Below are 26,132 nucleotides of genomic sequence, written 5' to 3'. Positions count from 1 at the left end.
TGGACAGTGTCAGCAAGGCCCTTTGGTCACAGCACGGCACATGACTGCACGGGATCCACCCGTCTTGGTTCTGAGGATATTTCAATTCAGCAGGCAAGCATTAACAACACGCATGTATTATGATGCTTCCCCTAGGCTTTTGGGGATTCTTTTCTAGAATTTGAGGCCTAGCTGAGAATGGTTCAGCTATGCATAGGCCTTTGCTTTTCCACGTTTCTGGAGTCTGGAACAAGGAAGATGTAGATTTCAGCAGCAGAGCGCTCCACCAGCAGTCAGGAGAGTGAGTGGATTTGTGAGTCCCTATGTGTTGTCAGCTGTCTCGATGTATGCTTTAAAATGACATCACAAAGGGGGTGTATGGGCTGGCTTAGCTAAGCTTACCCCTGTGAGCTGGGATAGGACCACACTTCATCTCCGCCTTGCAATTTGAGTGATTGGATCAAGGCCGGATGATGTCACATTTTATGGTTTGCTTTACAATCCTCGGAGACCTCCCTTTAGCCACTGGTCTCAAAATCAGATTTTATGCTACACACATTTCTACATAAGTCACCTTTATAAAAATCACACACAAAGATGTCATATTTTATGTATTATGTTTTCATCAAAATCTCACAGCTGTAGATCTTGTATCAACTTTCTACAGAATTTTGTCCTTTTCGCTATGAACACAATTTCCAAATTGTATGCAACTTTCCACAAATGTGTGTGTTTAACATAGGGATGCATGTGTATATTTTCACAATTCTGACATTAATACATTTTGCATAAAACCACATATGTTGCCATTCCTGTCCAGAACATGTTACACGGTTTTGCCGCCTCTTAAAACGTTCAGCCAGAAATTAGATTAACAGATATGTCTTTGGTATATTTTTCACCACTTTGAATAACCAGTTATGAGTCTTTTAAAAATTGTTCTTTGTTCATGTTTAACAACAGATGGTCCACCCCTTTTTGTCTTCCTGTAGTCCATGGGCATCTCCCTCCTTGTTTGTTCCTTCCAGGAGGCATTTACGACCAACTTCACACCTCAAGTTTCCTGGGCTCTGTCATTGTTCCTTCTCTTTCCATAGACAAAAGTCTGGGCTAACCAGCAATTAGAACCTCCCAGTGAGTTTCTGCTGAGAGGAAGGCCCTCCATCTGGGAGAAACCTGCTTTTCCAGTTCTTGCAGCTCGGCCAGGTTGATTTATTCTTAATTAAAATCCTGCAAAACCAAACTTGTTGCATTAAACATAAATATGTTACTTCCTTAGCCTTAAAATCTGTGGGATAAAAAGCAACAGAGATTTATTTTCTTTTTAGCAAAAAATCCTTTTTATGTTTGCTAATCCAGCAGACTTTTTAGTTTTATATCCCTTTAAAGTTTCATCAGTAACCCATCTGACACTTCAGGTAGCCCCTGGTACTGCACCCAGATGTTGGCATGGGCTGTCAGTTTTCAGACAATCCAGTTTGTCTGAAGAATGTTTTGCTCTTCACATTAGAACTTTGTATGGTCACAATACTTCATTAAATACATGAATTTTAGCACCTGGCAATATTTTGAATGTTGAGAAGTTTTGTGTTGTAGGCATTTTAGCAACAAAGCAAATGTCATTTGTAGGCACATTTCGGGGTTTCACTTGCAAAGTGCTGCTTCTCTCTCTGCACTCTGTTTGCTGGTCATGGAGCCCACTGGCACATTTCTGCAGGATGTGCTCTATTCCCCCACACATGCACCATGGGTGGCAGGTTGTTAATCCCTCTTTATGTGTGCTGACGCACACAGTTTTTGTAGGTTTTTGTAGGGTTTTGTAGGTTTTTGTAGGTTTTTGTAGGTTTTTGGCACGCACAAGGGTTTTGCCACCATTGTCGCCATTTCTTTCACCATAACTAGCAGGGTGATGCCGCATAGCATAGCGGAGTGGGTCAATACATCCCACACCCTCTTGTGAGGCAGAAAACCTTGTTGTCATCTTTGGCTCTATCCTTCTCCCCTCACATCACAGACCTTGCACAGAAGTCCCACTTTCAGCTCCACCTCCTCAGAGCCATTCCCCCTTTCCTCGCCTTTCCCCAGGAGCTCAATGTCTCTAGAGCTCTGGTGCTCTTTATGCTTGACTACTGTAACAGCCTCTTCCTCAATCTGCCTCCTTCCTCCCTGCACCCTCTTCAACTAATCCAGAATAGGGCTGCAAGATTTGTCCTTGGCCTCAAGACTAGGGACCACATCTCTCCAGCCCTAAAATCTTTCCACTGGCTCCTGGTTGCTGCAAGGATCAAATTAAATACCCTCTGCATCATCCACAAGGCTTTCTGGGGCCTGAGACCGCGTTACATCCACCTATCTCATAATAAATACATTCCTGCTAAAGTCCTTCGGTCCTCTATCTCCAACTCTATGCAGATCAGACATTTCTCCAAGCAGACATTAAGCGGGGAAATCTCTTTCTTCAGCAGGAGCTTCCCTCTGGAACGGCCTTCCTGCCCCCCGCATACTTGAGGCGGATCTCCTTAAGTTACGGAAACTTCTCAATAGCTTCTTTTTCTGCTCCTCCTTCGCTTACTTAATTCCCCCTAATGCCGCAAGTGGACCCTGGTCCCTTGTGTGCCTTACAGGGCCAGGCCCTCCTCGTCCAGTCTTCCCCAGCACCCCTTAACCAGAACTGTCCCTCGGGCACCATTCCCACAATTAGCCAGAATCTAAGGCAGTCATAGTGGGGTTGTGTCAAAATAAAAAGGGCCTGTGCCTATTGCCAATCCTTACGCTAAATACTTAAAAGAAGTGTGGGATAACGTCCTTAGAAAGAAGGAAGTGTTCACAAATAATACGTTTGGATGTGGTACTTGAGGTCTCCCTTCCCCATGTTTTAAGCACAGGATAAGGTAAGATTCTGGGGCACAGCACACACTCGAGCTTTCCCAGAACGTGCCAACAATTCTGCTCTCAGCAGTCCGGGCCTTTGGTGGTTAAGTCTCTTTTCTACAAAAAGCCTCTAGCCTCTGTGGGCTGGCTGTATTCAAAATAATAACCAAAAGTTATTTTCTGCTTGCACGTTGGATGATGCCTCTCACCCTTGGAGGCGCAGATCCCAAGAAAGTTTATTAAAGATACCAGGACCTCCGATAGCTATGTTTTCGAAGGCCTGTGGTTCAAAATAATAACAAAAGTTTAAAGTTTCTTTCTGTTTGCACGTAATCTTCGGGTGATGACTGTTCACCCCATGGATCTCCCTCGTTCGGGCTCCAATACTTCTGGCATTCACAAATCTTTGGGTGATAACTGTTTGTTCACCCCTTGGATCCACCTCGTTTGGGCTCAGATCCTCTCGACTGTTTGCTACCCTCATTCGGGTTCACTATGGCGTTCATCACAAGTCTTAATATCTTTTTGTACAGTTCACTGTGGACATCCCTCGATCGGGTTCACTCTTGTTAGCAAACTGTATTTCAGGACTTTAGACTTCACCCCCTCTTTTTGTTCGGGTTGACTTTTGCCAATCTTGTCTTTTCTATTCAACTCATACGAGGCAGGATTCACTTCCCTTAACTTCACAATCATCTGTCGGTCAAAGACTTTTGACTGCACAGAGGATTTTACAAGACACCTGTATGACCACTTTGACCCTTTTCCTTACCTTTCCCAAAGCCTTCTGGTACTGGTAGTTTTAACATTCGGGAAATCAGCCAGAGAATTCCTGAGTGAGCACCCAAGTAGTGCCAGACTCAAAGTTCAATTAGCCATTTGCTACTTTCCGTTCAACAACCGCTTGACTTTCTTTCTCTTCTGAGTCAAGGTTGGTACCATGGAGACAAGTGTATCTCCCCGGTTTGGTCATCAGCAGAGGAGGGTCTTGTGTACCGTAGACATCTGCTGCAACACACGCTGGCTATTGTTCATGGTTTTACGATCTCTTCTGCAGAGGTTTCACGGGCCTTGGTCGGAAAGGGCAAGGTTGCTTCTCTCCTTGTCACGCACTCAATATGTGCTGTCTTTCTCCTCCTCTTGAACTGTCATGCTGAGTTAGCTCCCTGGACGTGTGATCTGCCTTGCTCGTATTGTGCTCTTGTGCTCTACCTTTTTTCCTTGTGGGGAAGGGAAAGGGCCATCAGGTGTGGGTGGTTACAGTCAATTGCCTGACTTTTCCTGACCCTGGTGTTGGGACATGTCAGGTAAATAACTCGACTGCTAGTCCAAGGTCCTTCGTAATATGCAAAAGTGTTTGCATCCGAAAAGGGGGGGCAAACTGCTTGTGTATACTACGTGGTAGTTTGGGGAAAAGTTGTCAGAAGAAGGGGAAAACCACATCTCATCCGTCAATGTCCCACTTCCACTCCCCGAGAACCCACCATCCAGGTGATCCTCCTTCATCGGTCAACCCCCAGGAACTGGATCCAATAGCAATGGCAGTGTTCTAGCCAACTGGATGACACCAGGATGACTGGATTACAGATACCGGGCACTAGTCAGGGAGACACCTTCAGGTTTCTCACATGCCCTTCCACTCTGCAGGGTGGATATGTCTGTTCTTTGTCCCATATTAGGAGGAGAACAGGGACGAGATATATCCATGAACTCTTGCATAACTTTTTTCTTGGCTCCAGTTGGTTTTCGTAGAGGTCTGGAGCTTTTCATTGCTTTCTCTAAAGTAGCCTATAAACTGGGGTTTGAGGGTTGTATCTGGTGTCATGAAATCTGCCATTTCCCAGTTCCAGTTCCATATTGGAGAGTTTCGGGAGGAATAGTCTGTTTGCCAGCTACTCTGGGGTAGAAAATCTCCAAATGGAGGTTTATTTTCCTATAAGAGATGTGAAAAGGTAGGGAAGTGTCATCCTATGATAACTTCTTCTAGGAGATGCACAAATGTCTGGATCGGGTTTTCCAGTACACTGGAAGGACCTAAGTGGGCGTTTCCACAGTAATTACTTGAAATTAACAAATTACGTGCCAATGCCATTTTAAGTGTATATGAACAGCAGGGACAACCAGCAACGCATATCCACGCGAGCATGGTGCCCTGCTGTTTAAAGAGTGCAACAAAACAGGTAAGAATCCCCTTTTGGAGAGGAGAATCGCTGTCATTTGGAATTTGAACTGTGTTCTATTGTGGAACCCCACAACATTGTACATTTTTTACCATGTAGATTACCCTCCAGAAATTGGCTTAAGAAGAACATAACAGGAATACAGTTAAATTACAAAGCAATACTGTTTGAGGGAACATTTTGGAAACTCTTTTGTACAAGAAAGAAATGATCAATAAGGCAATTGCAAGCACTAAGGTAAAAATATTTTTATACACTTTTGACAAAGTATACAACATAGAACTGGTTTATTTATTTAATTGTGAACCAAGATGTTGGTAGTTTTTTATTTTTTATTTTATTTTTATATCTTTCTTTGTAATAATAGTCCCTGAAGAAGGACTTCTACAGACCGAAATGCATTGGACGACAAAAATGGTGCTAAAGGCCTGCCATGAAGTGTAACTGAATAAACAATTAAAGTTTTGTTGGATCTACAAATTTAGTCAAGAATTTTTTCATGAACAATTATCAACTCTAATTTGTTAATTTCAAGTAATTACTGTGCAAATGCCCACTTAGGTCCTTCCAGTGTACTGGAAAACCCGATCCAGTCATTTGTGCATCTTTAATCGACACCAACCCTTACAAACGGGAAGTTAACTGGCGACAGGACCAAATAATTTTTGTTTAAATTTTTGAAACTTATATGAAAACCAAGAAAATAGGCTGTGCCCACTCATTCCCTTTTCTGAACTTCTTCTGGGAGCCCAGGTATTATGGCTGAAAATATTTCACAAGATTCTCCCCTGATGTTTATGTGTATGGGTATCTTGGGGTACACTTTGTTATCGCCATGCACACAGGTGACTCTAACTAGGGCCGCATTCTCTAGGTCCTCAGTTGAGACTAAATCAGCTTGGATAGCAGTCTGCTTACTACCCCAGTCAATTAAGGCCCTTACTTATCTTTCGATTACCCAAGACTTCTTGTGTGTAAAATCTGTAGATGATTGGCATAAACAGATATTAAAGATCTCTAGCTCTTCCTCGGGATCATCCCATTCCTCACACTTTAGACAACCTATTTCCATAGGTTTATCCTTTAGATTCTTTGGACAATACCGGGCCATATGTCCGGTTTCCATGCAGGAAAAACAGACAGGATGAGATGGTCTACTTCCTTTTATTTCTTCCTTTTTGCTTTCCTCTTTGGCTTTGGGGTCAACCATTTTGATGTCTATCCTTTCTCGTAGCAGTCCTTCCCTGCCTTTATATAATCCCCCTGGTTTCTTGGTTCCATGAAGTTGAGGTCACTGGATGGATGTATGATCCCTCCGTTCCTCCCAACGATGGGCTGAATGGAAATGTTGATCTGCGTCTGAGGGGTTTTGCGCAGTCTCAATGGCCATCATTAGGGTAGGTAGATTTAACTGAAGAACAGCTTTTTGTAGAAAAGTGGGTAAGGAATGAGTAAACTGTTCCAGGGTGATCATTTCTGTTAGCTCGTCCAAGTTTTTCCCATTGATCCATAGACCCACAGTGTTTTTAATGTGTTCACCCATTTCTAAAGGGTTTTCTCCTGGATTTAATTGAATAGCCCTTAACTTCTACCGATAAAAATTGCTGGTTTGCCCCACTCTTTTTAGCAGTCCATCTTTGATAGATAGAAAGGTGGCTCCTTGGGCGAGATTCAGTAGTTGATATGAGGTTTGTAACTCGCCTTTCAACATTGGTCCCAAATAACATCTTTTAAGATTCTCCTCCAATCCCAGTTGGGCTGCTAGACGTTCAAAGTTTAGAAAGAGTGTTCTCATATTTTCACCCTCTAGATATAGTTGAAGTACCCCTTGTAGTAGTAAGGGTCTTGCTTGTAACTCAATTAGTTTTGTTAAGATCTCTTGGAATGTACCCTCAGCTTGTAGTTGATGGGCTGCTAACTGGGCAATGACATTGGTTCAATCGGCCATCTCTTCTGGGGGTGCGAGAGTCCCTTCCGTGGATGGTTCAGAATCAGAAAAGAAACAAGTCTCAATCCCTTTGTGCTTACAATGCAACTGTGTCTCTAGCAATATTTTAACTATCATTTGGCAGCAATTGTATAGCACCTGTGTCTTCATTCAAACTTTATGTGCCTGCAATCGTATGTGGACACTGATAGCAAGTGCATACTGGCTCACTTGGCTACCATGCCCTACAGGCGCTATCTTCCACACCAACTTCGAGTATGCCCATAGCAACTCTGGGCAAACATTCATATGTTCAACCATACCCACACAAAACACCCACCCTGCAACATGACAATCATTTCTGCAGTGCTGGAAAAGTGCATTCACAGATATTGTATGTGCATGTTCTTTGTATCTTTACCTAATGCACACACCAATCATATCCAATTCATTTCTACAGAGGACGTGTCACTTACACCACACATGACATTACTCGCAATAAAACAATAAACAAGGCAGGATGTTACGAGGTACGCAAGACACCGCTGCCATATAGTTGGTATCCAAGTACCACTTTCATGACACTTAGGCCTCAAGGGAGGGAGCCAAAGTGGCGTGTATTATTTTGAAAAGACACCCCTTGAGTGGAGGGAACCTGAATGCTGTTCTGGTCTTCCACAACGCACCCCTTGAGTAGAGGGAGCGGGGCTGGCGTTTCATTGCATGCCAAACCTTAGGTGGAAGGAGCCAGAATCGGGTTCCTTTACCAAAGTACGCCGGAAGCGGATGGGGCTTTCCAGAGGGTTTCTTCAACGGCAATCCTGAACAGGAGCAAGCTGCAGAAGCGTGCCTTGCCAAGACACCCCAAAGGGGAGTGACCCAGAATGCTCCACCCTTCTTCTCCATGGCCCAAATAAACAAGAGGCGGTGGAGTGGCATTCCTTTCCAAGGTGCGCCTGAAGTGGAAGGAGCCTAAATTGAGTTACTTTGCAAGGCACACCACGCGCAGCACGCCAAAGGGGAGTAAACCAGAGTGCTGTCCCCATCTACTCCAAGGCACACCTCAAGTGGAGGGAGCTGGAGTGGCATTCCTTTCCAAGGTGCACCTGCTTTGGAAGGAACATGCTTTGCTTTACTTTGCAAGGCACACCACGCGCAGAGGGAGCTAGGCTGCCTTTTTCTTATGAGGCAGACCTGAAGTGAAAGGTACCGGGGGTGATGTCTCTTTCACACGCAGGCCTCAAGTGGAGGGGGCAAGACTAGCATTGCTTGCCAAAGCACGCCAAAGGGGAATGACCCGCATGGCACAACTGGAGTACAGGGATCCGTAATGATTACTATTTCGCTGGCACGCCTCCAATGGAAGGAGCCTGAATAGTGTTCCTTTGCAAGTCATGCCTTGAGCCTGAGCCGAGGGATCTAGACTGATGTACATTTCGTAGGCAGGCCTCAAGGGAAAGCTACGGCTGTGGTTGCCTTTCCAAGGCAGGCCTCAAGTGGAGGAAGCAGGACTAGCAATGCTCGTGAAGGCACGCTAAATCAAGTGAAGCGAGTTGACATCCCGTTGCATTTTCATTGAAGGTACACCTCCAGGGCAGGGTGCAAGAGTGCCATTCCTTTACAAGACATGCACGATTTCAGTGGCTAAGGGTCCCTTTCAAGAAATGATGGGCATTTTCGGAAATCAGTCGATCTCCCAATATTTTTCCTTTGTATGATACAAAAGGAAACAAGGCTGAAAGCAGAGGGCAGGCTGGGAAGGGCATTGGGGACAGTACACCCGAGTATCCTTCCTCTTTCCTTGTTTTGTACACACCTTACATTTTCGGTAAGGTTGTTCCTTCAGTGGGAGGAACATAATCACCAAAGTGTCGCTCTTGCAATCGGGCCACATCTTCGACCTCTGGAAAGGAGGGAATTGGTACATGAACATTAGCCAGAGATTGAACAATGGCTAATTCAAAGTTCAAAAAGGAGAGGTTGTTTTCTGGAGTAGCTGCACGGTACACCACGTAAGCATTGTACGTTGCCATATGCACAATGTGTGTGGCTAACTTTTTGTACCAGAAACGCAACTTGCGTTCAGGACGGTATGACTCAAGCACTTGGTCATTTTTGTCTACTCCACCCATGTACTTGTTGTAGTCCAGAATGCAGTTGGGCTTCCAGACTTGCTGAGTGTGCCTGCGCAGAGTGACTGCTGAAGTACTTTCATCATGAATAGTACTTAGCATGTACACGTCCCTTTTGTCGCAGAATTTCATGTATGCACAACATGTACATTTTAATCCCATATCGTGATCTCTTGCTTGGAATGTATTGCCTGAACAGTAGCCGACCTTTATACAACACCAACGATTCATCGATGGATATGTTCTGGCTAGGAACATACACCTCTGCAAATCGGTGAGTGAAGTGGTCCAGAAATGGCTTCAGTTTGAACAGCCTATCAAAGTTTGGGTCCGTTCTGGGTAATGCTGCCGAGTTGTCATTGAAGTGCAACATACAGCGCAGAGCTTGAAAGCGATTTCTGCTCATTGTAGCTGAAAAAAACAGGCAATAAACTGGTGCTACAGTAGACCAGTATATTGCGACAGATGGCTTGTGATCTATTCCCATGAGCAGAGTGAGAGCCCAAAACTTTCTCATTTCAACATCGGTTGTGGGAACCCATGCTTGTGCTCTGGACTGGGGTTGCCATGAGTACCTTCGCTGTGGAACCCTTCACTGCCCAAAGACCAGATGAAGACTGAAACAATAAGTATGTGTGCTTCTCAAAGTATGGAACGTAGCACACAAAGTGGTATTCAGTGGCACAAACGTACTCCACACAAGTACACCAAAAGGTCCAGACTTTTCTCACAAACTGTAGCAGCCCTCTGCAATATGAGGTACTCCCTGCATGCTACAATAAACGGAGTACCACTTTGCAAACACTCACGTGAAAAGCTAAGGACCAGCTGACTGCTTTCCTACAAGTGGGTAGACAGCTACAACACACCTGCACCTAAAAAGACAACAAAAAAGCTAAGGACAATGTCCTATTCCACTAAACTTTACACAAATACAAGCGTCGGGAAGAGGATTGCAGCCACACTACCTATTCATAAACAGCCAACATGGTTTGCACCATGCCCTCCTCCATGGGATGCTGGTGGATGGGAAATGGAGGTGAGAAGCAACCATGCAATATATTAGTGATTGGGTGAGTTGAAAAGCCATAGGCAGTGAAGACGCAGACAGGGAAGATAACAAAAGTATACCGCAGGCCCTTCCAGGCAACTGCTGGCACACTTTTGACAAAAACACCTGCTCATTCACATAGGGGTGTCTATTGTAAGGGGAAAGCTCACAAGGACAAAATTAATGCAAGGCCAAACAAATTGATGTAGGCTAAAGCAAGTGGTGATGGGTAGCTAAGAAATAAGCAGCACAAACATACTGAATGCTTTGACATGCCATGAATGCAAACAATTGCTAGGAAGTGGAAGTCTCACTGCCAAAATACTAACTACCATTTTTATTCACTTTTCACATCTTCCAGTGCGTCCATCAGTCACTGGGCAAACCCCCCCTAAAATAGCGTCTGGGCAAAATCCATTATGTCTCCAATGAACAGCTCCATGCCTGTTTTGGAAACATCACAGCACCTTTGATATTGCCATGGTGAATGGTCCGTATTCTGGTGTTGCCCTCTGTCAGTCTAGTGAACTCGACATTCAGTTTCCACACCGAGCGGTTGATGGCCCTTCTATTCCCTTGAGTTCTCCAATCCATCCTGGGAATCATCTGGGACCAGGCCACCACAGTGTTTGGAAACCTCTGTGCAATCCATTCAAGGTCTGTCATGAGCTGCTCCCGTACCCCCTTCCGTCCCACAGACCCAAAATCATTTCCTCCCAGGTGCACCACTATAAGGTCAGGGGGGGCCTCTCCTTTTGCTTGGGCATCGATGATGGCTCGTCGGAGCTGGTGAAGGCGCATCCCCCCACTCCAAACCAATGCACTGCAAGGCCATCCCTTCCAGACCCAGATGTAGGTGACCCTCAGAAAAGTCATGCAGCCCTTTGGATATAAGAGTGGCCGAATATCCACACAACCCTCATCCTCACTAGGAAATGGAAACAGGAAAACCCTCATTATTATGGCTACACATACATTTTACCAAATTACACAACGATTGCGTCAATACATGACTCTTGTAACAATCCCAGACACATACTTCACCCACTCGGAACGCACCTCTCATTTCAGATAACAGTAGGTCGACACATAATTGCCACAATATTTTCAGGGGAAAGAGGTGAAGAAGATAGTATGTCACCTTGTGCCGATAACACAGTTGTGCTGGCACAATTGCAATCAGTGAAGGTTTCTACTCCTGTGGGGCACCGACTACACTGAACAGTGTTAAGTTGACTTGCACATGCTACACCACTATACTTTGGCAGGGTGACTAGTCTGCCAGAGGATGTGAAGTCCACAGGAAGTGGCTTTGGACACTCTCTGAATATAGGTACCCTGACAGAATGTGCCACATTTACCATAAATGAATGCACCTTCAGACACTTTCATTGTGAGTGTTTCGGCCACAGCTCCAGGACCACTGGTGAACTTGGAGGCACTCGACTACCAAGGCAGAGAGGCAGCCAAGGTCACACACATCAACCACCACCACCCTACATCGCTTCCTGGTCAGCACTACAGCTTTCCCCTCCAGGAAGGGATGGGGACCCTGTGGGAACACGCTGCACCCACTGCTGAATTTGGGGGACAAAATATCCACCTGGGGGATGGACACCCAAGGCCAATGACACCCCCCCCCTCTAGCTACCCTGTGTTACAGTTTTTCCCCCTGCAAAATAATGGGGACCCTGACAGGGCAAACTGGGACCACTGCTGGAATTGGACCACAGAAATGGTGAACTTTGCAGTAAAAGGAATGAGCTCTGTAACAAGTGTGCATAGCATGCTCAGAAAAAATGACCATTTACATAACTACTGGAAATAAATTTGAAAATGTGCTGCTACTTATGTCGGCCAAACCTTTCCTTCTGCAAAGCAGCCGCCTTCCTCAATGCAAAGCACACCCATCACTGGCCCCCGACCCTCCCCACTATCCTTTCCCACCCTTATCACTGACAATGCAGCCACAATTCCTTCCACCGCAGTAACCCTCCACCCCCACATTACCAAGTAATAAATATTGTACTTAGATAAGTCAGCAATAGCTTTTCAGTAGCCGCAACTGCAAAGGAAACATAAAAGAATTACATTCAATGCTTTGCCTATCAATAACACATCCAAACTGTCTGGCAACTATCTGTACATTTTTCACTTCCTTCCACCAGTTCCATGACACTTCTCAGTCATCTACCACTACGAAAGGCTAGACTGCACACGGATTGGAAATGGAAATAAGACAAGTCGGCATATGGCATCCTGCAGAACAAAAACAACAAAAAAAACTCCCGGAAATCTGGCACCAAACCATCAATGTTTGGAAACCTCTGTGCTATCCATTCCAGTTCCTCCATGAGCAGCTCATGTATCCCTTCCCCTCCCACAGAGCCCAAATCATTTTCTCCCAGGTGCACCACTGTAGGGTTGGGGGGTTGCATCTCCTTTTGCATGGACATCGCTGATGGCTCCTCTGAGCTGGTGAAAGCGCTTCTCCCTGACCCCAAATCAATGCACCAGGAGGGCATCCCTTTGAGAGCCAGATGTGGTTGGCTCTCGGAAAATCGTGCAGCCCTTTGGGTAAACGAGTAGCCAATTATCTACACAACCCTCATCGTCACTAGGAAATGGAAACAAGTAAACCCCCATGAATATGGCTATACATACAGTTTACCAACTAGCTGAATGATTGCGTGAACACATGGTTCTTGTAACAATCCCAGACACACACTTCACCCATTCGGACATGCACCTCTCATGTGAATTTACAGTAGGTCATTACGTAATTGGCACTTGTGTTTCAGGGGAAGGAGGTGGGAAAGAGGTGAAGAAGACAGTATGTCACCTTGTGCCAATAACACAGTTGTGTTGGGGCAATTGTAATCAGTAAAGGTTGTCTGCTCCTGTGGCCCACCGCCTGCACTGCACGGTGGTAAGGTGACTTGCACATGCTACACCATTACACTTTGGCAGGGTGACTAGCCTGACAGAGGATATGACCTGTGCAGCAAGGGTGCTTTGTAACCTCTCTGAATATAGTTACTCTGACAGAATGTGCGCCATTCATCACACATGGATGCAATTTTGGACACTTTGATTGTGAGAAATTGGGGCGCAGCTCCTGAACCACTGGTGAACATGGGGCCACTCGACTACCAAGGCAGAGAGGCAGCCAAGGTCACACACATCAACCACCACCACCCTACATCTCTGCCTGGCAAGCACTGCAGCTTTCCCCTCTAGGACGGGATGGGGACCCTGCCGGGGCTCCCTGCACCCAGTGCTGCTTTTGAGGGACAAAATATCCATCTGGGAGATGGACGCCCAAGGCCAATGACTTCACCCCCCATCCCTCCTGCCCCTCTAGCTATCCTGCGTTACAGCTTTTCCCCCTGCAAAAGGATGGGGACCCTGGCGGGGCTCACTGGGACTTATGCTGGAAAAGGACCACAGAAACAGGGATCGTTGCAGTAAAAGTAGTGTTCTCTGTATCAAGTGTGCATTACTACCGGCAACATTTTTTAAAAGGAGCTGCTACTTATGTCGGCCAATTTTTCCTTCTGCAAAGCAGCCACCTTCCTCAATGCAGGGCACTCCCATCATTGCCCCCCGAACCTCCCCACTACCCTTTCTCACCCATACCACTGACACTGCAGCCACAGTTTCTCCCACCACAGTAACCCTCCACCCGCACATTACCAAGTAATATATGTGGTACTTACATAAGTCAGCAAAAGCTTTTCAGTAGCCGCAACTGCAACGGAAATATAAAAGAATTACATTCAGTGCTTTGCCTACCAATAACACATCCAAACTGTCTGGCATATATCATTTTTCAGCTCCTTCCACCACATACATGAAACTTCTCAGTCATCTACCACCACGGAAGGCTGGACTGCACAGTGATAGCAAACTGGCATAAGACCAATGGGTGTATGGCAACCCCCAGCACACAAAAAAAACATTGCACAGATGGATAAGAGGCAAACTTCCCTCCCAAGGAAACAGCACTGTTCTGCTGCACTGGGGGGCATTTTGTGCGCTACCCCGGCAAGTGTGTTCCTGGCCACCCCAATACCTCCCCAGAACACCCACTTCCCTTCACAACACCAACACTACAGGCCCTGTTCACCCCCATCCCAATAGCAATGTGCCCTCCACCCACTATAAAATGTTGGAATAACCAAATTTTCCTACGTACATAACAAGGGAGAAGCTTGAACTGCTCAAGACCTGTAAAGGGAAAAACAAAACATATATTATCTGTGTCGGCCCACCCTAATACCAGACCACCCATATTGGCCCCCCCCGTTGCATTGGCCAATGGGTGGCGGGGGCACCTCATGCAGGCCTCCCTGAGCCTCCTACAAACGGTTGCGTGAGGTACACCCCACCTCCATTTGGGGTTGGGGGGAGAGGGCCACCACAAAAGGTGGGGCAGGACCCCCAATAGATGGGGGAGTAGGGTTTGGGCACCCTGGGGGCAGATTGCCACACTAATGTGGCCATCTGCACCAAGCGAAGTTGGGTAAACAAAAACAATAATACAAATTCATAGGCTGCTTTTTAGGGGGGGCTGAGGGGCACCCTAAATTGGCAGCGAATGATGTACTGCAACGGGGGTGGCCCTCACCCCCCCACCCCAAATGGAGGCCCCCACCTCATGCAACCCTCCCTGGGGGCAGATAGGGGGGCCCCATCTCATGCATTCCTCCCTGGGGTCAGATGCCCCTTCCTAGGAGCAGATATCAGCCCCCAGGGAGGGTTGCATGAGGTGAGGACGTGCGTTACGCATGCCGACGTGAAACTGAAGGTAATCCAGCCCCCTGGCAGTGAGGGGGGACCTCCCCCTCACATAGCCCGGGGTTTGGATTACTGTTTTGAGCGATCCCTGCTTTGCAGGGATCGCTCAAAACAACGTGCCGAAAAGGATGAGCTATCTCGTCCTTGGCACTGCACATGCACTTCCAAGGACGAGATACCTCGTCCTTGGCACTAAAGAGGTTAAAGCTGTGAAAAACTGGAATGTGTCTCCCTGACTAGTCCCCAAGGGTCTGTCATCCAGATAGCCAAGACACGGCCATCGCTATTGGATCCAGTTCCTGGGGGTGGACCAATGAGGGTGGTTCACCTGGATGGGGTATCCTTAGGCAGTGAAAGTGGGACATCGACGGTGAGACGCGGTATCCTCCTTCTTCTGACAACTTTTCCCCAATCTACCACAAGCACTTTGCCACCCCCTTTTCTGATGCAAGCACTTTTGCATATTACAAAGCATGATGGACTAACACTCGAGCTTTTTCCCTGACATGTCCCAACATCAGGGTCAGGCAAAGTCAGGCAATTGACCAGAACCACACACATCTGATGGCCCTTTCCCTTCCCCACAGGAATAAAAGGTGGAGCACAAGAGCACAATACGAGCGAGGCAGACTGCATGCCCAGGGAGCTAACTCAGCACAGCAGTTCAAGAGGAGGAGAAAGAAGGCACATACTGAGAGGGTGAGAAGGAGAGAAGCGACCTTGCCCTGTCCGATCAATGCCTGTGAAACCTCAGTAGAAGGAATTGTAAGACTGCAAACAATAGCCAGCGTATGTTGCAGCAGATGTCTAAGGTACACAAGACCCTCTTCTGATGATGACCAAGCCAGGGAGAGACGCTTGTCTCCATGGTCCAACCTTGACTCCGAAGAGAAAGACATCCAAGTGGTTCATCACAGCCGGTGAGTCGAAGGGAGAACCGATAAAAAAACAAACTGTGCTGATCAAAAAGTAGCAAACGGCATATTGAACTTTGAAAGCATACAACTGATGTAAAAGGGAGAAAACCAGCAACAGAGGAGTCTGTTACCACATGGGTGCTCACTCAGGAAAACTCTGGGCTAAAACCTGAATGTTAAAACTACCAGTACCAGAAGACCTTGGGAAAGGCAAGGAAAAGGGTCAAAGTTGTCATACAGGGGTCTTGTAAAATCCTCTGTACATTCAAATGTCTTTGAAATCTTTCATTGTGAAGTTAAGGGAAGTTAAGGGAAGTTAATGGAAGTTAAGGGAAGTTAAGGGAAGTTAAGGGAAGTGAATCCTGCATTGTAAGAGATGAATGGAAAACACAAGATTGGCAAGAGTGAATCCAAACGAGGGATGCCGGTAGAGAGCGGGCAAAGTTTAAAGTCCCGAAATACAGTGGACCTCATTACGACCCTGGAGGTAACCATGCTGCTTTTTGCGGCACGGCTACCCCCCATACCGGGTACTGGGTCCGGGTTCCCTGAATGGGGAAATACCGGGCCATTCCGACCTTGGAGGGCCCGGTATTTCCCCATTCAGGTAACCCGGACCCGGTACATCCCCATTCCCATTTGAGCCCCTATAGGGCTCAATGGGAATGGGGATGATGCTAACAACGGGCCCGTTAATGACGGGCCGTTGTTAGCATCATAGCCTGCTCGCGGGACCCACTAAGGACGCCTGGACAGGCGTCCTTAGTGGGTCCCGCGACCAGACCTCGTACTGAGGCGCTAGGGGGTTAACGGGACCAGCAGCTCTACTGGCCCTGTTAAACCCCTACCGCCAGGGACGTAATGAGGCCCAGTGTGTTGACAAGAGTGAACCTGAACCAGGGATGTCCACATTGAACTGTACAAAAAGATATTAAGACTTGTGAAGAATGCCATAGTGAACCCAAACGAGGGAGACAAACAGTTGAGAGGTGTCTGAGCCCAAACAAGGGAGATCCAAGGGGTGAACAGTTATCACCCGAAGATTTGTAAATGCCAAAGGGGTCTGAGCCAGAACGTGGGAGATCCAAGTTGTGAGCAGCCAACACCCAAAGATTACTTGGAAACAGAAAGAAACTTCAGACTTTTGTTTGTTATTTTGAACCACAGGCCCTCGAAAACATAGCTATGTGAGATCCTGATATCATTAAGGAACTTTCTAGGGAACAGCGCCCAGAGGAGGGGGATCCAATGGTGAGAGGCATCATCCAACGTGCAAGCAGAAAATAACATTGGATTATTATTTTGAATACAGCAGGCCCACGGCGACAAGTGACTTTTTGAGACTTAACCACCAAAGGCCCTGATTGCGGAGAGTGGAACTGTTGGCTCATGCTGGGAAAGCTCGAGCGTTTGCTGTGCCCCAGATTCTTACCTTATCCCGTGATTTAAACGTGGAGAAGGGAGACCTCAGGTACCGCATCCCGCCTTATCATTTGCAAACACTTCCTTCTTTCTTAAGAACATTATCCCATACTTCTTTTTGTATTTAGCGTAAAGATTGCCAATAGGCTTTCTAGCATAGGCCCTTTTTATTTTGACACAAAGCCACTAGGACTGTCTTATTATACCCAGGTTTTCACAGAGACGGTTGAGCAGGATGGTATGGTGGACCATGTCGAATGCAGCAGAGAGATCGAGGAGGATGAGGACAGAGGGAATGTTAGAGTCAAGGTTGGAGAGCAGATCTTCACGGATGTTCAGGAGAGCAGTTTCCCTGCTTCTGGCTGCTCTGAAACCAGACTGGTGGTCATGGAGACAGCCAACAGAATCAGAATGAAGGTTAAGCTGAGAGATGGCCAGCTTTTCCAGGAGTTCGCCCAGAAAGGGAGTAATGGAGATTGGGCGATAGTTAGCCAGACAGTTGTACATAACTGACCACTGGGTAGTGCAGGGTCAGTACAGGAAGCCCCTGAAGGAGGTTAGACAGATAAGGCACCTTTCCTTTAGCCCTTCACCTCTAGTGACAGTCGGAATCTAGACAGTAGGTTCACATTCTATGAGCACTTTGCTGGGGAGTAGGGATGCCTGGACTAGAGAAGATGGGCTCTTTCTAGAGGTATTTTTGTATTCGCTCATTTCTGCAGATACCGTTGCATTGTACTGAATCTAGCCCAGTGTCTCCTTTTATAGGGGGGTGGCCTATCCCTGCACTTACTACCTTTCCTGACCTACCCTTTTCCCCAGTAGGGCACACATGGACTTAGGGTGAGCCGGGGTGCCAGAGAATGGTATGTGGTGGGTCGAGGGCAAAGATGCAAGTGATAAAAGTGTTTTATTGTCCCCCCTAGCCCTGTCTTCTGCCAAGTGTACAATACACTATCCCCCTTTTGCAAATGCTTGCCTACACATCTGGTTCACTTAAAAGAAGAATCCAAATTGCTTCACAGCGCGGGCCCTGAAGAAGCTTACAGTGTGAAACACGCATAGCACAGCAGGAAATCAGTGCTGCAGGTAACCTAGGGATCTATCGATCCCGTGGAATAGGACAGGAGATGATTATTATGCATGATAAGCAAATACATGTTATTTCACACAATTAAAATAAAGATATGCTATTGCATTGAATATACCCAGTTGTTCTTCATATGCTGTGAGCGTGGGATTGTGCAGGTGCAAGCCCTGGTGGGAGTCAATAGCAGCTTAAGCGCTCAATCTGGTGCTCACAGGGTGAAGCGCTGTGTTCCTCTCAACTCAATGCCCACCCTGTGACAGGGCCCGCTTAGAAGCCATGCTATCCTTTCTAATGGCAAGCATCTAATCCTACTGGTAGCTGGTGCCAATTGCTGCTGAAAGATCCAAAAGGTGCGGCGCCAGCACAAGAGCGGGGCACATTTCATTTCAATGGGGCGCCTGCCGTGCCTTCTCCTACCATGGCACCTCGGAGGAGTCCTTGAAAGATTACCGCAAGCTGGCCTGACGGGGGGCAAATGGCGCCCCGGGAGGTGGCCTAGGCAGCCCTACCCTAAGGCCAGCCCATGACAGGAGCAAGTAGCCATCTGGGTGCTGGGAGTCTGTAATGCATTAGGTTCAGAGCGCACTGCTGACACCAATGTATTCAAGTGGGAAGGACAGTGCGCACTGGCAACACTAGTGTATGCGAGGGGGCTGGACAGTGTGCACTGCCGACACTAATATATGCAAGAGGGCTGGACAGAACGCACTGCTGACACTAATGTATGCGAGGGGGCTGCACAGTGCAGACTGCGACTCTAATGTATACAAGGGGCTGGACAGTGAGCACTTCTGACACTAATGTATGCAAGGGGGCTGGAGAGCACGCACTGCCGACACTAATGTATGCAAGGGGGCTGCACAGTGCGGACTGTGACTCTAATGTATACAAGGGAGCTGGACAGTGAGCACTTCTGACACTAATGTATGCAAGTGGGCTGGACAGTGCGCACTGCCAACACTATTGTATGCGAGGGGGCTGGAAAGTGCGCACTGCCGACAATAATGTATGCAAGGGGGCTGGACAGTGCGCACAGCTGACACTAATGTATGCTAGGGGGCTGGACAGTGCACACTGCTGACACTAATGTATGCAAGGGGGCTGGACAGTGCACACTGCTGACACTAATGTATGCAAGGGGGCAAGATAGTGCGTACTGCCGGCACTAATGTATGCAAGGGGGCTGCACAGTGCACACTGCCGACACTAATGTATGCAAGGGGGCTGGACAGTGCACACAGCTGACACTAATGTATGCGAGGAGGCTGGACAGTGCACACTGCTGACACTAATGTATGCGAGGGGGCTGGACAGTGCACACTGCTGACACTAATGTATGCAAGGGGGCTGGACAGTGCGCACAGCTGACACTAATGTATGCTAGGGGGCTGGACAGTGCGCACTGCTGACACTAATGTATGCAAGGGGGCTGGACAGTGCACACTGCTGACACTAATGTATGCAAGGGGGCAAGATAGTGCGTACTGCCGGCACTAATGTATGCAAGGGGGCTGCACAGTGCACACTGCCGACACTAATGTATGCAAGGGGGCTGGACAGTGCGCACAGCTGACACTAATGTATGCGAGGAGGCTGGACAGTGTGCACTGCTGACACTAATGTATGCAAGGGGCTGGACAGTGAGCACTGTCGACACTAATGTATGCAAGGGGGCTGGACAGTGCGCACTGATGACACTAATATATGCAAGGGGGCTGGACAGTGCATCCTGCTCACTATGGTCCAGGCTCACTAAAAAGACATAAGATGACCTGAGCATTTCCAAAACAAGCGCATGCGCGGGACCTTAATTCTGAGAATCTAACCCATTATCGGTGCAAGTCTTGGTGCAAAAATGCATCTGAAATTCAGGGAATTCATCCTCGGCACTGGTGAAGGGTTCTGCGATGAGTGCATTCATCCTTTGGTACTGGTGAAGGGCTCTGCGATGAGTGCATCTTTTAGAAGGACATCTTTGCTGAAATGCGGGTAATTCATCATCGGTACTTGTGAAGGCTTCTGCGATGAGTGCATTCATCCTTTGGTACTGGTGAAGGGCTCTGCGATGAGTGCATCTTTTAGAAGAACATCTTGGCTGAGATGTGGGGAATTCATCCTTGGTACTGGTGAAGGGCTCTGCGATGAGTGCATCTTTTAGAAGGACATCTTGGCTGAGATGTGGAGAATTCATCCTTGGTACTGGTGAAGGGTTCTGCGATGAGTGCATCTTTTAGAAGGACATCTTGGCTGAGATGTGGGGAATTCATCCTTGGTACTGGTGAAGGGTTCTGCGATGAGCGCATCTTTTAGAAGGACAACTTTACTGAAATGCGGGGAATTCATCCTTGGTACTGGTGAAGGGTTCTGCAATGAGCGCATCTTTTAGAAGGACATCTTTGCTGAAATGCGGCGAATTCCTCCTTGGTACTGGTGAAGGGTTCTGCGATGAGCGCATCTTTTAGAAGGACATCTTTGCTGAAATGCGGGGAGTTCATCCTTGGTACTGGTGAAGGGTTCTGCGATGAGTGCATCTTTTAGAAGGACGTCTTTGCTGAAATGCGGGTTCTTCATCCTCGATACTGGTGAAGGGTTCTGCGATGAGTGCATGTTTTAGAAGGACATCTTTGCTGAAATGCGGGGAATTCATCCTCGGTACTGGTGAAGGGTTCTGCGATGAGTGTATCTTTTAGAAGGACATCTTTGCAGAGATGCGGGGAATTCATCCTCGGTACTGGTGAAGGGTTCTGCGATGAGTGTATCTTTTAGAAGGACATCTTTGCTGAGATGCGGGGAATTCATCCTTGGTACTGGTGAAGGGTTCTGGGATGAATGGGTGCACTGTGCACTATGCACATTGAGTGCTCAGCTCGTGCTACTTTCACTCAGTTTAATGCACGTTCATAATTTATCATCATCAAGCGCGCCTTGAAGCACTTGTGTTTAGGCGCGTTATAAATGCCATATCATATCATCTAAACATTCAGGGGATTTGTAGGGCCCCAGTTCTTTTAAAATTCAGCATCTGTTTTATGAATTTGCTTTAGCTATAAAACAATTTAATTAGATGCTTCCATAAATCTGTTGATGAAAGTAGCCTTTTATAACATGCTTTTAAAATACATTAAAAACGAAACGGATAAAAGATGTTTTATAGAAAGCAAGTCTGGAGGGTTCATGGAATACTTTTGCTCTGTGTAGTTTCCAGCCCTACCCACAGCAGGAGCACTCACCGGAGAGCCCAGGGGGGGTGAGAAGTCCTGCAGAGCCCTCCCCCACCCCCCACACACAAAATGGAAGCCTTACCTGTGCCCACCAGGACGGCAGTGGCAAGGATAGCGCCAAGAAGTGCCTTCATCTCTGCGATCCGATGCAGCCGCCTCGGTGTGGTATGCTGGGTCGCTGTGGTGTCTGTGGGATGGAGGAGTCTGTTGGATGTCTGTTTTGGGGATGGCTGTTTGCGGTCTAAGTGTCTGCACCTGGGGACAGTGACTGCTGGTCTGGGGGTAGAGGCTTTATATAGCATTATCATCAGGTCATAAGGAAGTGACCCCACCGGGAAACGCAGGTGTCCTATGAATATTAACTTGGCTTGATAGATGCTTCTTCTGGGAAGAGTATTTTACAGCTGCAATGGGAGTAAATAAGAAGACACAGAGTGCATCACATGTTTAATGATTTGCTTTATTTTATTGTTCAAATCGCAGTCTTTACTGGAAAGCAGCGCAGGGCTGTACAGGGTGTGGGCAGCACGGAATGTCGCTTTGCATGCAATATGGGTTATAATACACACTTTATGGTTCTCAATTGTGTAAATAAAGCAAATCTTTATCAGTAATCAGGACAAAAAGACTTAGGATACACGCAGTGTGGCGAAATGACGTTTGCTCTGCAGGGGTAGAGCGCTGAGTGGCGAATAAACCACCTACTCAGCCCTCACACTCCTACAGACCACCAGTAGTCAGCCCTCACACTTCTACAGACCACCTACTCAGCCCTCACACTTCTACAGACCACAATACTCAGCCCTCACACTTCTACAGACCACAGTACTCAGCCCTCACACTTCTACAGACCACCTACTCAACCCTCACACTTCTACAGACCACAGTACTCAGCCCTCACACTTCTGTAGACCACAGTACTCAGCCCTAACACTTCTACATACCACAGTACTCAGCCCTGACACTTCTACAGACCACAGTACTCAGCCCTGACACTTCTACAGAGCACCTACTCAGCCCTCACACTTCTACAGACCACCTACTCAGCCCTCACACTTCTACAGACCACAGTACTCAGCCCTCACACTTCTACATACCACAGTACTCAGCCCTGACACTTCTTCAGACCACCTACTCAGCCCTCACACTTCTACAGACCACAGTACTCAGCCCTCACACTTCTACATACCACAGTACTCAGCCCTGACACTTCTACAGACCACAGTACTCAGCCCTGACACTTCTACAGACCACAGTACTCAGCCCTCACACTTCTACAGACCACAATACTCAGCCCTCACACTTCTACATACCACAGTACTCAGCCCTCACACTTCTACAGACCACCTACTCAGCCCTCACACTTCTACAGACCACCTACTCAGCCCTCACACTTCCACAGACCACAGTAATCAGCCCTCACACCTCTACAGACCACAGTACTCAGCCCTCACACTTCTACAGACCACAGTACTCAGCCCTCACACTTCTACAGACCACCTACTCAGCCCTGACACTTCTACAGACCACCTACTCAGCCCTGGCACTTCTACAGACCACAGTACTCAGCCCTTACACTGCTCCAGACCACAGTACTCAGCCCTCACACTTCTACAGACCACCTACTCAGCCCTCACACTTCTGCAGACCACCTACTCTGCCCTCACACTTCTGTACACCACCTACTCAGCCCTCACACTTCTACAGACCACCTACTCAGCCCTCACACTTCCACAGACCACAGTAATCAGCCCTCACACCTCTACAGACCACAGTACTCAGCCCTCACACTTCTACAGACCACAGTACTCAGCCCTCACACTTCTACAGACCACCTACTCAGCCCTGACACTTCTACAGACCACCTACTCAGCCCTGGCACTTCTACAGACCACAGTACTCAGCCCTTACACTGCTCCAGACCACAGTACTCAGCCCTCACACTTCTACAGACCACCTACTCAGCCCTCACACTTCTGCAGACCACCTACTCTGCCCTCACACTCCTGTACACCACCTACTCAGCCCTCACACCTCTACAGACCACCTACTCAGCCCTCACACTTCTACAGACCACCTTCTCAGCCCTCACACTTCTACAGACCACAGTACTCAGCCCTAACACCTCTACAGACCACAGTACTTAGACCTCACACCTCTACAGCCCACAGTACTCAGCCCTCACACTTCTATAGACCACAGTACTCAGCCCTCACACTTCTACAGACCACCTACTCAGCCCTGGCACTTCTACAGACCGCAGTACTCAGCCCTTACACTTCTCCAGACCACAGTACTCAGCCCTCATACTTCTACAGACCACCTACTCAGCCCTCACACTTCTACAGACCACAGTACTCAGCCCTCACACTTCTGCACACCATCTACTCAGCCCTCACACTTCTTCAGACCACAGTACTCAGCCCTCACACCTCTACAGACCACAGTACTCAGCCCTCACACCTCTACAGACCACCTACTCAGCCCTCACATTTCTACAGACAGCAGGGATCCCAATCATACAGGGGAAACAGGCACAGCCAAGAGAGGTACCTCCATTGCCCTTGGTGGTAACATGGCCCGAGGGAGGCAATGCTCCCAAGGGGGGAATGATTGGGTTTCAGTAGCACCCCATAACAGTCAAAAATAAGGACTGCCCAAACAAGGTTCTATATAAACATATTCCCTGAAAACCTTAGTTAAGGAGCCGTTAAATTGTGCAGATTTAACGCAACCAAACCCTTGAAATTAATCGGATGTGGGAAGTCATGACCAGCTTACCTCGGCCCACTCCCATTCATGTCCCCCATAATGCCATGTCCCCCATAATGCCATGTGGCATGTCATTGTTATTCACAACTCTTATAAAATATATGTGCTCTTTGGCCGAGTTAAGCTGGTCATGACTTCCCACATCCGCTGAATTTCAAGGGTTTTGTTGTGTTAAATCTGTGTAACTTAACTGCACCTTAACTAAGGTTTTTTCAGTGAATTTCAAGGGTTTTGTTATAGCATGTTTTTTTTACAGGCCACTAGCCATGGCCAGTGGCCACTGCCTTCTACCGTGTTCACTGTCCATGTTCCCCCATATGTTTCTTTTTGACCCACTAGGAAGCCACAGCTCTTGGCCGTGGCCACTATACATGTCTTTCGGGCCCATCAGTGAGGGCCTTTGGCCCTGGCTAGTGAGTACGTTGGAAGGCCCTGCCCACTGTATATTTCAAAACACTACTGACCGGACCACTAGCCATTGTTTTCGGCCATGACTAGAGGTCACGGCCTTCGGCTGTGTCCACTGTACATGTTCCCCCGATGTGGTACTTTTCGACCCACTAGGTGGCCACAGACGTTGGCAGTGTCCACTGATTGCTCACTGTGGCCAGCTACATATGCCTCTCTGTCCCTGACGATTGACTACCTACTATTCTCACCGGCCTATGGTGGACCGGCAGCCTTTAGCTGGCCCACCACTTCAAAGGCCCACTATTTAAGGCCCTGTCTGTTGCCCTGTCTGTTGTCTTGACGTGCCCTGGGAAACTGTCTCCCCCGATACCACTATTCTAAGATGCTCCTGAAAATACCTCCGTTAACCTCCATTCTGCCATCAATATGCCTGACTGTTGCTCCCGAGCTGCGCTATCAATTGAGTTTTGCAGCTTCGACAGCACCATAAAACTCCTCTCCCCTCTGCATCTTACTCTGCCCCTTTGAAACTTCTCCTCGTTCCTCTACTCCTCTTCATTGACTCTATCACCATTCCACAGTAGGGCTACACTGCTTTGTGTGCCCCTCAAAGTCAGTCTCTCGACGAATTAACATGCTGTTTGCTGAAAAACGAAATTAGCTGTGCCCACTTTGCTGCTAGAAAGTGCCTGCTTGTCGGGAAATCGAAATGCGCTGTTCCACCTTTGCTGTAGAAAGTGTCTGCTTGCAAGTAAATCAGAATTAGCTGTGCCCCTTTGCTGTTAGAAAGTGCCTGCTTGTCTGAAAATCATAATTAGCTGTGCCCCCTTTACTGTTAGAAAGTGCCTGCTTGCCTGAGAATCAAAATTAGCTGTGCACCCGTTGCTGTAGAAAGTACCTGCTTGCCTGTAATTCGTGATTAGCTTTGCGCAGTGGCTACTTTGTGTTTTCATTCTGCTCTGCTAAAATTGACTATCTATTTACACTACCCACTGTCTCCTATTGCAGACACTTATGTCACGTCTTCCGCCAGAGAGACTCTCACTGACATCCTTTTCTTAATCAATGCACCTGACGTATGGACTCGCTACATGGTCGGCTTTCTCTCTCCTATCACCACTTCTCCCATTAATGGTGGCACTCACTAGGAGGTTCTCCTGGACCTCTTCACCATTTCCAGAATCATCATTAATGTCTACTTCAACAGAACCATCATGGTCAGGGTCCTCAACCCAACCTTCTTTTCTTTGACAGATGCTTCCCTTGCCTCTCTAACCTTACCTCCCCCTCTGGCCAGGCTCCCTGGCCCACTGTGCCTTCCTCCTCCTCTGCACAGTCTTCCTTGCCCACTGTGCCTTC

At 47.6% G+C, this 26,132-nt stretch overlaps 1 protein-coding gene across 2 annotated transcripts in view; it reads left to right on the top strand.

The window, feature by feature from the left end:
* The window catches only part of LOC138498132 (lymphocyte antigen 6E-like), a 1,052,795-nt gene that overhangs the window by 265,762 nt on the left and 760,901 nt on the right, over positions 1–26,132 (top strand). The window lies entirely within an intron of this gene.

Source organism: Ambystoma mexicanum, chromosome 5q (assembly GCF_040938575.1).
Source record: "Ambystoma mexicanum isolate Mex_15411 chromosome 5q, UKY_AmexF1_1, whole genome shotgun sequence".
NCBI lineage: Eukaryota > Metazoa > Chordata > Amphibia > Caudata > Ambystomatidae > Ambystoma > Ambystoma mexicanum.
Note: the sequence above shows the minus strand (reverse complement) of the source record. Positions and strands in the feature narration are given on the sequence as shown.